Here is an 11,245-nt window from a genome sequence, read left to right as displayed (position 1 = left end):
CCTCATATCTATCAGCTGATGAAGGGTTTTTTTCTTGCTGCACCACATGGCTTGTGGGATCTTAGTTCCTGAACCAGGGATTGAACCTGGGCCCACATCAGGAAAAGCACCAAGTCCTAACCACTGGACCTCCAAGGAATTCCCTGGAGGTCTTTAAAAGGCAACTCATCAACTGATTTCAACTCAAGGTAGATGATTACTCTAGATCAGAAAAAGATGACATAACATCTAACACAATACAATCTTCCCTTTGCATTCAATGGAGACCTAAAAAGTTATGAAGAGTCAGGCTTTTATGAGCTAAATACAGTTTCTTTCTCTCATATGGATATACAAGTTAAAAAATGTTGTTAGGATTTGTTTCATCCCTAAGTTTTAATGAAATTTGAGGCTTATTGATAATTGCCTTTCCAAATTTGTATACTGGCCTATTTCAAAGTTAGAGAAAATTTCCTCTAGTAAGTAGAAAATACAATTATCATTAAAATAGCTCTCATTTATTACATATTTACTATGTGCTGGTCACTGTGTTAACAGCTATTATGCATTAGTTCCTTTAACTCCTTTCATCATCCTCCGAGGCTTGGAGAGGTAAATAATTCTGTGAAAAACCACACAGCTTCTAAGTACACGATCTGGACTAGAACCCAGGTCTGCTTCCAGGGCCCAAGCTCACAGTCACTGCTCCATCTATGATGTGATCTCCAAAGTGAGTTCATTGAAATCACTGTGCTGTGTGTGTGAAGGGAATTACTGCTTTAGTTTAACAGTAAACTTTCGGAGTGGGGGCAGGGGTAGCGAGGAAGGAAGCTGCGTCTTATTTATCATTGATTAAACGCAGAGATCGACAAATAAATACATTCAGAGATAATTGGAGTAAGGTTCTTCATTCTCAGAATAGTTACAGATATGGAAACCCAGTTATGTTGAATTAGACTTGGAAGCACTGAGGTGAATGCATGGTATCTAAGATAGAGATTTCTGTACATCTACACATGTATATGCATACATTTATTTCTTAGCTCTGCCTGTTGAGAGGACCTAGAAGGAATGACAATCTATTAGCAATGACCACATCTAGTATCTGGATATTTTGTTACTAAATATTATCTTCTACTAAAAGTAACCAGAGAAATGGCTGCTTGCAAGGCAAGAGTAGGAAAAGTACAAGAAAAGTTTGGTATCTTCTGTCCCAGAAACTGGGCAAGTGCCTTAAAAATCACAGGGACATGTCAAAAATGTACAGGAAGGGGTTTTAAAGGCCTTCCATTGACCAAATCTAGGACACTTTGAGCAGGAAAAGAATAATGATAGTCATAGTCTGTGACCCACTAAATAAAAGAGAAACTGATGAGGCCATATGGATTTAAAATAGAAGAAAAAACTTTAACTCACAGTCAAATTTCAGGTAATAAATAAAGAAGTATGGAATCTTAAAATTACCATTTTGCAATTATAACAACTGGTTCAGGTAACAATCATCAATGAATACCACAAAGAGTGGGTGGAAATTTGATGAGGAACAGCATATGTATACAGTCTTAAAGTATTTTTCCACAAAATACCTATTATTAATTTAAAAAGTTAATACTTAACATTAAAGTAGAGAAATCTGTCAAATTACCATCTGAAGTGATAAACATTAACACTAGTTTTATAGTCGTGGGCCAGATCCACTTATATATCCTCATATGATATTTTGATATTTCTGCCTAGAATGCATATTCTAAATTTAGTGATGATGAAACGTCAGACAATCCCAAAATAAAGAGCACTTTCCAAAGTAACAGGCCAGTCTTCTCCCAAATGTAATGTCCATGAAAGATAAGGAAAGAGAAAAAGTTTCAGATCTAAGGAGTTACAGAGAAAAACCATATAAACTAAATATAATATGTACTCTTTGACTGGCTCCTTTGTCTAGAGAAGACAATACTGGAACAACAGCCAAAATAAATGGGGATGGGTAGGGTGTCTGAGAAATAAACTGTGATGAGTATCAATGTTAATTTCCAGACTGCACTCTCATCAACTTGGGGACTACTCATTAGAAATTACAAACTGAAGTATTATGCTGGCCAAAAAGTTCATTCAGGTTTAAACCCGAATGAACCTTTTGGCCAAAACAATATTAAAGGGTAATAGGAAGCATAGCTGTAAACCTCGAATAGCTCAGAGGGGAAATATATGTAATACACCTATAATAGGTATTATATATGTGTATATACATATAGGTATTATATATGTGTATATGTGGGTGTCTGTTCACATAAAGATCCAAAGATGAAGCAAATGTAAAAAGTTAACCGGAGAATCTCCATGAAGGGTATATGGGAATTCTTTCTGTTGTTTCTGTAATTTTTCTAGAATATGAAATTACTCCAAATAAAGAATGTTTAAATATATGTACATAGCTTTGGATGATCTCTGCCTGCCTTAGCATAGAAGATATGACCAATTGTAACCTAGTTTAAGGATCCCACTCACAGCCCTGCTGTAAACCAGCACTTTGACCACGAGCGAGTCAAACAGTAACAATGGCTTCTATCTGTTGAAGTCTTTCTATGTGAAGACAGCACGCAAACCACTTTATACATGGTACACACCCTCCCAACAAAGCCAGGAGGCTCAGGATGCCTCAACACCTTGCCCAGGATCACACAGCTAAAAGAGGCAGGCTGTGAATTCAGGCCTGCCTTGTGCAAGGATCAGGCTACAACCGATCTGCTATTCTAGTTTATAAAAAAGACAAAACCACACTAAATGCCTGTGAAACCTCTTTTAGCACTAAGATTTCATAATGCACATTTCCAGATTTCTTTCCTGGAGACAGATTCATTTGGTGTTGTGGTGAGGGTGCCCCAGGTGACTCTTAGACTCAGACTTGCTGGCATCATGTGTGAGATGCCTTCGCCAGGGCTAATTTGAGATGACATCTGGACCCTCACCTGGTATTTTCTCTTGACCTGTGTGTAGGTGACTGGTATCCCCCTCTTGGCCATCCTTTGCTGCATGGCACACTTCCAGAGCTAAAACACCGGAGCTGCTCTCTGTGAGGGAACCGGATCATGTCCATGACTTACGTGCAGTGACCATGCATCCTGGTCTGAGGAATGAGCCCCACTTAGCCTGCTGTCCTGGGACAGATACTGACAGCTCCCCGTTTTCCTCTTCCATGGGTGTGAGGGCACAGGTCTTATGGTTGGAGCCTTCCTTCTAGGTCTGGGTGTCAGAACCTCCCACACGTAGTCTGTCTCCCGTGCACCGTCAGTCCCTGTATCTAGCCAGCGGACCTCTGACCAGACCAGGTCGTACTTTGTCCGCAAGGCTTTAAGGGACCACTAGATCATGGGAGTCATTTACAGTTTCACCAAACACCAGGATAGATTCTTCAGAACTTCATACATCCTCTTAAAATCATATGCAGATATTGCTCATCAAGTCACATTTTCCAGCCCAATATTTTCCTTGCCAGGGACAGTATGTCTATATTTATATAAAACCTAAGTGCCTCATACAGAAGGCTTGTCTTCGTATCATGACCATTTGACTCTGAAATATAATTCTCTGCAGCCTTGCAGCTCAGGCTGGGTTCTCAGCCCAACCTCTCTTGAGAAGGACATCATCACTCACTCTCCAGCTGGAAATGACTAGGGTTGCCATGACAAAACAAATAGGTTTTGCTGGCAGAAGCTTTTGTATGTGAGTATGTGTATCTTCTGTGTCTTTGACTCTCAGTATTGATGAAATGGGCCCCTCCGACAGCCTGGAAATAACAGTAAAATACAGATGTCACAGGTAATGTGGCAAGTATTTTTTACACATACATCAAGACAATAGGGCTTTGAAAAGAGGTAATTATTTAAGCTTCTTAAGCACAAAGAATCCAGATGTTTAATTATAAAACGTTCCCTTCCAACTCTAGATATAAGCTCTCCTGGGTAACTTTGAACTCTGCTAAAGAATATGATTTGCCCTTCTGTTCCTTATCCCTATTTTAATAAATCAAAATATGACAAGAACCATTTAAGTGAGCAGAGAGTCAATAATATGAATAATAACAACTATTTGTGAAGGGCTGACTGCCTAAATCAGAATCAGGGACTTAAATTGCATTATTTTGAATCCTCCCACCACCTGGAAAAGGTAAGTATCCTTATTCCTATTTTAAAGATGAAGAAACAGGTCAGTGGCAGAGCTGAGATTTGAACTCAGGTCATCCTGACACCAAAGCCTGTGTTTCATTTACCAAACACAGCCCAAGGAAAGTTATGCAAATAAACATTACAGTTAATGCTATTTGGGCTTGACATTTTAGGAATAGGTTGGAAAAGGGATGGAAAAGAATAGATTTGGGAACTAAGGCACCTATGAGCCTTACCTTCCTCTACCCATGGCACCCTGAGATAACGGATAAAGCTGGCACTTAAGTCCTGGGCTATAAATATTAACTTTATTCCCCATTTTGTTTCCTCCATGCTGTTCCCATGGAGACACAGCTCCTCAATTTATCTGGAATTCCAACCACTGAGAGGATGTGACTTTGAGAGCTATGAGACGGGCCCTGTAAGATGCAGGCCCTGTGCAAAGCTTCAACCCCTGCCTGAGCCCAATCGACCCCTCTCTCTCCTCGCTCTTTCTCCCTTTCTCACTTTCTTTAGCAACTGACAGTGAGATGGATTTTGTAATGAGATACAGACTCAGTAAAATACTTCTCCATTTCCAAACATTCTCAGGGAGAAAAAGAAACCTCTGCGGTGACCGGCCATCTGTAGGCAAGTCCACAGCCAACTTTCGGCAAAGCTATTCTCTCAGGGGTAGAAACCATCCCTAGAGCTGTAGATGTTACTGATACCCTATGGGGTCTAATTAGACATTCCACACCCACCCCGGGCACTGGCTTAATTAAAACATTTATGCTGCCATTTTAACACTGAGATATATTTCATACCTTCCAAACTATGGATTCTTGAAAAACAAAGCTCACCTTCAGATGGTCTGATGTGCCATCAAATGCTGCCTTGTGTTTTTATCTCAAATGCGATTTCTAATTTGGCCATTCTGGCAGTATTTTCCTTTTTCTCAAGATAGGTATTGGGGGGAAAGGGATAAAAAATTCTGCTGTCCCTCAATATATGAAAAATTCTTGATAGAAGAATGAATAGCTAAGAACATTAGTACTGAAAGGCAAAACCTAACGACAATGATAAATAAAAGCCAAATTAAATTATCTTGGAAAAATAAGAAAAAACTAAGTGTAACTCATTCCTGTCTTCATTTTTCTTTTTGGTTTCTCATTGTTGTCTTCATAAACCTACAAAGAAGACTTATAAATGTATAATTGAAGTTCCGACCCCTTCTTCTCCTTGCATATAAATTTCCTTAAAACTGGAAAGCAGGTGGGAATCAAAGTTTAGTCCCCATCTCATATATAAATATCTCATGAGTAAGAAACTAAAAAGTAATCATAACATCTACAAGTTGAAGGCTGGCTGTGTCTGCCACAAGTGAGGGTTTCGAGCTGTTCATCTGTATTTTTCACTGAATTCTCACAGCATTCCTGCAAGATAGACAATACCAGGACCATTTATCATTTTGCAAAAGAAAAAGCTGAGGCTCAGAAAAATTAAGGAACCTACCTAAACCACATCTGGTAAAAGCCAGATGCAGGATTGAAACCTACGAATGTCTCATTTGAAATGTTATTTTCATCTACTCCATGCAGTCATTCATTAGCTATCCAAAGTATAAGCAATGTTATGATAAAGACTGAAAGTGTTTCTTGAAACCCTAAAACCAGGTGTAAGTTTTAAGGGTAGAGATTTGGAAGATTTTCTTTCAACACAATAAAGTGCCTGGGACAAAACAGGAGTGAAACTAAACTTAGCTCCTCTTCCCTCAGAGTAGCTTAACTTGTACTAGAAAGTTTTATGCACCTGTGTCAGCTTGAAAGTCTCCTCACTGCAGGCTGACAGACAGTTCTGTGGAAAATACTGGCACACACCATTCGCTGCCCTGCTTTCCCCTCTATCCATTCATCCTCCTACCCCTCCCTCTGTGCCCTAATCCTATTCAAGGCCACAGAAAATGGGATTAAAGGAACACAGCCAGCCAGCAAGAAATCCTTTCTAACCTTCTTTTTAATGCCAGGCGTTTTCTGAACACAGCATATAATCTTTATTAAGCACTGGATGCCCTTGTCATGGCTCCTTCTACACTGGGATTTATCCTCTCAGGAAATGGATAACAAAAGGGCAGAAGGAGAAAGAGAGAATGTAAATGGACTGACTGTGTTATTCCAGCTTTCAGCCTAAATGAAAAACAACCAAGCTTCCACGATTACATCAGGTAATACTGGCTGCTTCGAATCATGTGCTATGCAAGTATGTGTAGTTTTTGAAAGACCAGATCTGTACTATTCAGAGAACCCATAAGACTTTAAAATAAGCATCATTTCATTCTAGTCGTTAACAGGACCCCAGGGTACCAAAGCCTGTTCAACATGAGCTCTAATATCAATATTTCTCAGCGATTCTATGAGGAAGCTTGTCACTTGAAATATGTTTTGCTTTCTGAGGGGCATTTCAAATGAAGAGTCTGTGTTTTTCCTTTGTTCCTACAACCATATCATCATCAACTTTTCTTCTCTTCTTTCTCTTCTCCCTCAGATTTTATCAAAGTCCTTGATAGCATGTGGGCTTCCCTCATAGCTCAGTGGGTAAATAATCTGCCTGCAGTGCAGAAGACCCGGGTTCGATCCCTGGGTCTGGAAGATCCCCTGGAGAAGGAAATGGCAACCCACGCCAGTATCCTTGCCTGGAAAATCCCACAGACAGAGGAGCCTGGTGGGCTGCAGTCCATGGGGTCACAAAGAGTCAGACAGGACTGAGCGACTAACACTAACAGACCATGCAGTTAATACTCATTGATTGTAACTTGTACCACTGTTCTATTTATGCACGATTTATCCCTCCATTCTTACACCTTCTCATAAATGAATATCTTGTTAAGACTTTTGGCAGGCTCACTAAAAAAAATCTCTTTAACTAATGTAAATGTTAAACCTTATTTCAGGGAGAAAATTTTCGTGACACCTAGCACAACTCTAAATATTTTCAGATTTCACTGCAAAAGCAGTTTTAACAAATCCAGCAAGAAAGTGAGCCTTATTATGGAGTCATTAAGATACAATCTATTTCACCTCAAAAGAAAATCCAAGCTTTTGCTTACTCAGAACTTAAAACTAAGGCTCACATATTTTAAGTGGTTTATTCTGAACTGGCTAGGGAGCGATCTTATCAGGACATGAAAAGCCTCTTGTGTTTAATTCTCACTAGCAGATATCACTCCATCTGGGACCAGTAACTCAGATCCAAATGGGGCCAAATCAGCTCAGCAGAATGACCTCAGAGCCTTTGCTGTCCTTAATGCTGCAAGTCTGAGAGATCTCCAAGCCTAGAATCAAACTGGCTGCAATAAGCACCCTATAGGATGCTGTGGCCATCGCAGGGCAGAAGCTACCCTATCCTGTCATGATTAAGAAAGAGTGCACAATCTGGAATTCTGACCCTTGTATTTGAATTCTAACTGTACCACTTAACAGCTGTCAACTAACTCCTTTGTTCCTATATTCTCATTTGTAAATGGGCAAAAAAATATACCTATTGGGACTTTCCTGGTGGTCCAGTGACTAAGACTCTGCTCTCCCAATATGGGGGGCCTGGGTTTGATCCCTGGTCAGGGAACTAGATCCCACATGCGGCAACTAAGTTCACCTGCCACAACTAAAGATCCCACTTGCCACAGGGCAGATGGAAGATGCTGAGTGCTGCAACTATGACCCGGCACAGTCAAATAAATTAATTAAAAAAAAATCACTTCACGGGAAACAAGGTAATCATATCTGAACCTGGATATTATCACTTCACGGGAAACAAGGTAATCATATCTGAACTTGGATATTATCACTTCACGGGAAACAAGGTAATCATATCTGAACTTGGATATTCTGGTCAGACTATACATTTCAATTCATAAGGGTTAAAAGGCCCATGAGGCATTAACACCACAAAACCAAAAACCTACTTCCTAGAGTGAATAGGACTATGTGAAATGAGATGTGGAAAGCACTTATAGTAGCACTTGACATAAATATTGGCTATTATTATTTTTTCTGTTAATATTACTATTAGGGCTTCTCTGGTGGCTCAGTGGTGAAGAATCTGCCTGCCAATGCAGGAGATGTGAGTTCGATCCTTGGCCTGGAAAGATCCTACATGCCATGGAGCAACTAAGCCTGTGTGCCACAACTCTGGAATGTGCTCCGGAAAACCTGGGAACTGAAACTAATGCGCCCACATGCTGGTCATTGGAAGACTGTGAGCTCTGGAGCCTGTGCTCTGCAACAAGAGAAGCCACCACCACGAGAAGCCAGAACACCGCAACAGGGTAGCCGCTGCTTGCCGCAACCAGAGAAGAGCTCTCTAGCAGTGAAGACGGCACAGTCAAAAATAAATTATTTTTTTAATTACTATTATTACAAAGGAAGATTAAAAAAAGGAAGATTAAAGCTACTGTGCCAGGCCTAGAGATATATATTGTCTGAATTTGTGGGGGTATTTTTCAAGATTCATTAGCTTGGGTAAAGAGCACATATTTGGTTGTTTTGCCTTGGGTTTTAAAAGAAAATATTATCTTTTAACCTTTTTGTATTGTGACATGTAATACACATGTAGAAACAGAGGTAAAATATAAATAATAGTTTAAGGAATTATGTTAAATTTAACACCCATATAAATCTCCCAGGTCAGAGAGGATTATCATCAGAACCCTAGAAAATCTTTACATGCCCTTTCCAAAACACATATCCCTCCTTCCCCCAAAGTAGCCACTATTCTTACTTGAATATAATCACTTTTTTGACTCTTTTTATGCTTTAAACCTAAGCATACCTATTGATTGTTAGGAGCTCTTACTATAGCCTATATAAGGCTACTCTTGCTTATGAGTATTTCTGTTGTCTTCTAATTTTCAGCTTGCATTTTCATCCTCTTAATGGTGTCTTTTGATGAACAAAATTTCTTAATTTTACTGTTGTTTAAGTTCTCAATCTAGTCCCTTATGTTTGTTCATGTGTGTCCTATTTTAAAAACGTTCCCAATTCCGAGTTCATGAAGATAGACTATATTGTAGAGGATGAAAGACCAAGACCAAGTTGCTTGCAAATGGCCATCTACTTAAGAGTCCTCACAGGACAGAGCAACCATGGGCGTTGCACACTAATTCCATCACAGGGGCCACACCCACATGAGCTCATCTACACCTAATTACCTCCAAATGCCACCACTTTGTCTCTTTGGGCTTCAGCATACAATGTTCAGAGCAGGACACAAACATTCAGTCTTACTGTGGGAATCCACCTTTGTCATCCGTCTAATATTCCTTCTGGATAACAAACTGCCCACCACTATTTATGAAAAACTGTTCCTCAGCAACTCCTCTGCAGTATTTACTGTGATCTCTGCAGAGTCACTTCGCAGGTCACCAGTGCCTCTTTAGACTGCCACCGCCATGTTATCCCATGGGCGAGTGCCCCAGAACTGGAGATACCAAGGGAAAATTTCATGCAAAGAGAGGCACAATAAAGGACAAAAGTGGTAAGGACCTAAAATAAGCAGAAGAGATTAAGAAGAGGTGGCAAGAATACAAGGAAGAATTGTACAAAAAAGTGCTTAGTGACCCAGATAACCATGATGGTGTGCTCACTCTCCTAGAACCAGATATCCTAAAGTGTGAAGTCAAGTGGGCCTTAGGAAGCATTGCTGCAAACAAAGTTAGTGGAGGTGATGGAATTCCAGCTGAGCTATTTCAAATCCTAAAAGATGATGCTGTCAAAGTGCTGCACTCAATATGCCAGGAAATTTGGAAAACTCAGAAGCCACAGGACTGGAAATGGTCAGTCTTCATTCCAATTCCAAATAAAGGCAATGTCAAAGACTGTTCAAATTACTATACAGTTGCACTAATTTCACAGGCTAGCAAGATTATGCTCAAAATCCTCCAAGCTAGGCCTCAGCAGTATGTGAACTGACAACTTCCAGATGTAAAATCTGGATTTAGGAAAGGAAGAGGAACCAACTATCAAATTGCCAACATCTGTTGGATCATAGAAAAGGCAAGGGAATTCCAAAAAATATCTACTTCTGCTTCACTGACTATGCTACAACCTTTGACTGTGTGGATTACAACAAACTGTGGAATATTCTTTAAGAGATGGGAATACCAGACCACCTGACCTGCCTCCTGAGAAACCTGTATGCAGGAAAAGAAGCAACAGTTAGTACTGGACATGGAACAATGGACTGGTTCTAAATTGGGAAAGGAGTACGTCAAGGCTGTATATTGTCACCCTGCTTATTTAAATTATATGTATAGTACATCATATGAAATGCTGGGCTGGATGACTCACAAGCTGGGATCAAGAATGCTGGGAGAAATATCACCAACCCCAGATATGCAGATGATACCACTTGAACGGCAGAAAGTGAAGAGAGCCTCTTGATGAAGGTCAAAGAGGACAGTGAAAAAGCTGGTTTAAAACTCAACATTCAAAAAACTAAGATCACGGCATCCAGTTCCATCACTTCATGGCAAACAGATGGGGAAACAATGGAAACAGTGACAGATTTCATTTTCTTGGGCTCCAAAACCATTATGGATGGCGACTGCAGCCACAAAATGAAAAGACACCTTCTCCTTGGAAGAAAAGCTACGACAAACCTAGACAGTATATTGAAAAGCAGAGATATCACTTTGCTAACAAAGGTCCATATAGTCAAAGCTATGGTTTTTCCAGTAGTCATGTATGGATGTGAGAACTGGACCATAAAGAAGGCTGAGCACCAAAGAATTGATGCTTTTGAACTGTGGTGCTGCAGAAGACTCTTGCAGTCCTTTGGACAGCAAGAGATCAAACCAGTCAATCCTAAAAGAAATCAACCATGAATATTCATTGGAAGGACTGATGATGAAGCGTCAATATTTTGGCTACCTGTTGCAAAGAACTGACTCATTGGAAAAGATTCTGATGCTGGGAAAGATTGAGGGCAGGAGGGGAAGGGGGCTACAGAGGATGAGATTTTGGATGGCATTCTGCCTCAGTGGACATGAGTTTGAGCAAACTCAGAGAGATAGTAAGGGATAGGGAAGCTTGATGTGCTCAGTTCATGGAGTCGCGGAGAGTTGGAGA

Source organism: Dama dama, chromosome 26 (genome assembly GCF_033118175.1).
Source record: "Dama dama isolate Ldn47 chromosome 26, ASM3311817v1, whole genome shotgun sequence".
In the NCBI taxonomy this organism is placed as follows: Eukaryota; Metazoa; Chordata; class Mammalia; order Artiodactyla; family Cervidae; genus Dama; species Dama dama.
This window is presented reverse-complemented; position numbering follows the sequence as displayed.